The sequence below is a fragment of the Rhagoletis zephyria genome, unplaced genomic scaffold (assembly GCF_001687245.7).
Source record: "Rhagoletis zephyria isolate East Lansing unplaced genomic scaffold, Rhagoletis_zephyria_1.1 Rzeph_scaffold_18593, whole genome shotgun sequence".
Classification (NCBI taxonomy): domain Eukaryota; kingdom Metazoa; phylum Arthropoda; class Insecta; order Diptera; family Tephritidae; genus Rhagoletis; species Rhagoletis zephyria.
This window is the reverse complement of record NW_016175654.1, coordinates 6,867-9,849: the sequence shown is the minus strand read 5'-3', so window position 1 is coordinate 9,849 and position 2,983 is coordinate 6,867.

The window sequence follows — 2,983 nt, the reverse complement described above, 5'->3', positions numbered from 1 at the left end:
GTAAAAAAATGTGTAAGTGTATGAAGTAATAGTGGTTAGGGCAAGTACATAAAAACAAGTAATTTTTAGCAAGAAAAAACCGAAAACTGAAAGTCGTTGAAAAACAAAAATTATTGAAATACTTGTGCGTTCAATCACATATCGATGGCTGAGTGGAAGATCGACCTATCTCAGCAGCCAGTTCGAAAACGTCCTATCTCAGAAAATTTTTCAACAACGCTCGGTCACAGAAAACTTTTCAAAAACGCCCTACTTCAGAATTTGATTGAAAATAGCTTTATCTCAGAATTTGGTTGAAGAACGCCTTATCTCGGCTTATTTTCAATGTATTTTCGTTTGAGATAGGATGTTTTTAAATAAAATTCTGAAATAGGACGTTTTTCAATCAAATTCTGAAGTAGGGCGTTCTTGAAAAGTTTTCTGAGATATATGCACATCCCAGTCAACAGAGAAACGTACTTTTAGCCGACAGTACAGTTTTCGGACATGTTTTGTATCTGGGTACGTTTAGCAGAAAACGATTCCATTTTTATTCATTTTTCGTATCCAAAAAATGTCATCATTATTTCGAAACAATAATTTTTGATGAAATCGGTTTCAATGAAAAATTGAATGAGACACAAGGTATGGGTCTTCCCCTTAAACTCGTAACAGCCTCGTAAACCTCGTAAAGCTCGTAAATTTACGAGCCTCGTAAAAGAACTGTCAAAATTTGTATGTGGCTCTATTTATGAGCCCCTCGTAAATTTACGAGGCAAATTTGGTGCGCAAACGACCTCGTAAACTTCAATGGAAAAAAATAACACGCGAACGAAATGAATGAATTTCATCCACTAACTGTATTGACATGGTTTTCTGCTAATTTTCGACTTTTTTTTCTGTGTTTTAGCCAAGAGTCATAGAGGCAAGATGGCGGCATGTTATGGAAAATCTAATACCATGTTCTGACCGACATCGAAAACATGTTTTCGTTGCTAAAACTGGTTTTCGACTTAAAACTTGTGTTTTCGTCCATGTAAAATCTGTCAAACGAAAACCAGTTTTCGCTGAAAACTACTTGAAAACTCACGTTCCACTCATTCCAATCGGTGTCTTCACTAGTTTTTTTCGATTATTTATCGAAGTGGAAGTCATATTTTATCATCTTTAATACGCCATTTCGGATTTATTGTTAATTGGCTGGCAAAAGTAAAATAAGAATGAAAGTAAGAGGTTGCTAATGAAAAGAAAATGAGGGAAAAGCATTTTGGTTTTGTTTTTGTGTAGCAAAAGAGGATGTAAGAAATGTCAACGAAAACACCTAGTAGCCGGTGTGAACAGCCCTCAGCCCACACTCCCAAAACACGTTCTCAAAGTGTTTTCGTTGTCGGTCAGAACATGGTATAAGAAACAAAAACTGTCAAACAGTCACTTTACGCGCCTATTTTCACAAAGGGGGTGTATGGAAATGTGAATAGGGTTCGAAGTGAGTACTTTAATGCTCGATACCTTATTTGGTGATTTTACTCGATACTTTGCAAAGTACTCGTAGTATCGAATACTTATTAAAAAACACATTTTTTAATTTTCTTTGCTTCTATGGATTACTATCATTCAATTTTGTCCATCACTTAAAATAAACTGAAATTGTGTGTAGTCTGTTGCATAACATAAACCAACGAAGTTAAAGTTAAATGGCCTTATTCATACAAAAATAAAGTAGGTTTAAAGAGTTTAATGAAATGACATTTTCATACATTTTTCAGTTTATAATCCTTTTTTATTTTTTATGAATAAGGCCATAAAACTTTATGCAAAGTTCACGAAAATGCAGAATTTTTAGAAACTTTTTGGGTATGCAGTTTTGTCAAAGAACGTAGATAACAAGAAGGGACAACTCGTTATAGACGATCGTAATTTTTAAGTTTGCTTTTTCTTTATGTGTATTTGGTCGGTGGTTTATTTCAGTGATTTTTAAGCGATTTTCAATAATTTTTTGTTTAGCAAATGTAATTAAAATGAAGTGCGCGGTAATTTTTTGCAAAAACACGTACAAAAATAACAAATTGGTTAGCACAAACATGTGCTACAAAATTGCTTGCATTTTTTTATACTTCGTCTTCATATTCTTTGTTAACTTTTCAAATAAAATAACATGGCGCCGAAATTACAAACGTCAGCCAGAAAATTGCTTTTTTGTTTTGCTTCATCTCGTCTCCGGGAGCTACTCGGCTTGCACATACAAGTCGTGTGTGCGCAGCTAACGAACTGTTGTGACGCCAGCAGCGAATAAGTTTGCGTTTGATAATGTACGCATACTAAAGGCCAAAATACAATAGCGCAGTGGCAGTGGCAGTGACAGTTTATAAAATCAGCTGTTACTGCTAATATTGGCAGTCACTGCCGCAGAAAATACAATACGGCGCTGTCAGTGGCAGCTTTTTTTGACATTCCCTTTTTTTTGTTTACATTTTTGTTGTTGTCTTTTAGGCAGAAGTTGGCTGCATTTTATTTATGTCAAATTCAGCATGCGAAGTTTGCTGCGATGAAAGCAGCGGCAGTGAATTTAGAAATTGGGCTAAACTGAGCAGTACTGCCAGCTGCCACTGCTGTATTGTGAGTCGCTTCATTGGACACCACACTTTCTAAAAAACAGCTGATTTCGAAAAACTGCCACTGCCACTGCCACAGCGTTATTGTATTTTGGGCTTAAGGCAAAAGTCTTGCTCTGGTATTGGTAGCTCTGTCGACGCTGTGCACCACTGATTTTGTCAGATCTTGTGTAGTTGGATCATGATTGCGATGAGAGCGTTCTTTGCAGCGGAAATATCGATATGTGGTTTCCTCAGTTTTCAATGCATATTGTTCGTCTTTTGGCTAAGCGTCGTCTTTTTCGTACTAATTGTGAAGCATATTCATAGTCGAAATAAAGTCGATTATGTAGTTATCTACAGCTTTTTTTTACAGATATTCTGTTGAAAATTATGGAAAAAAGCTGTAACTG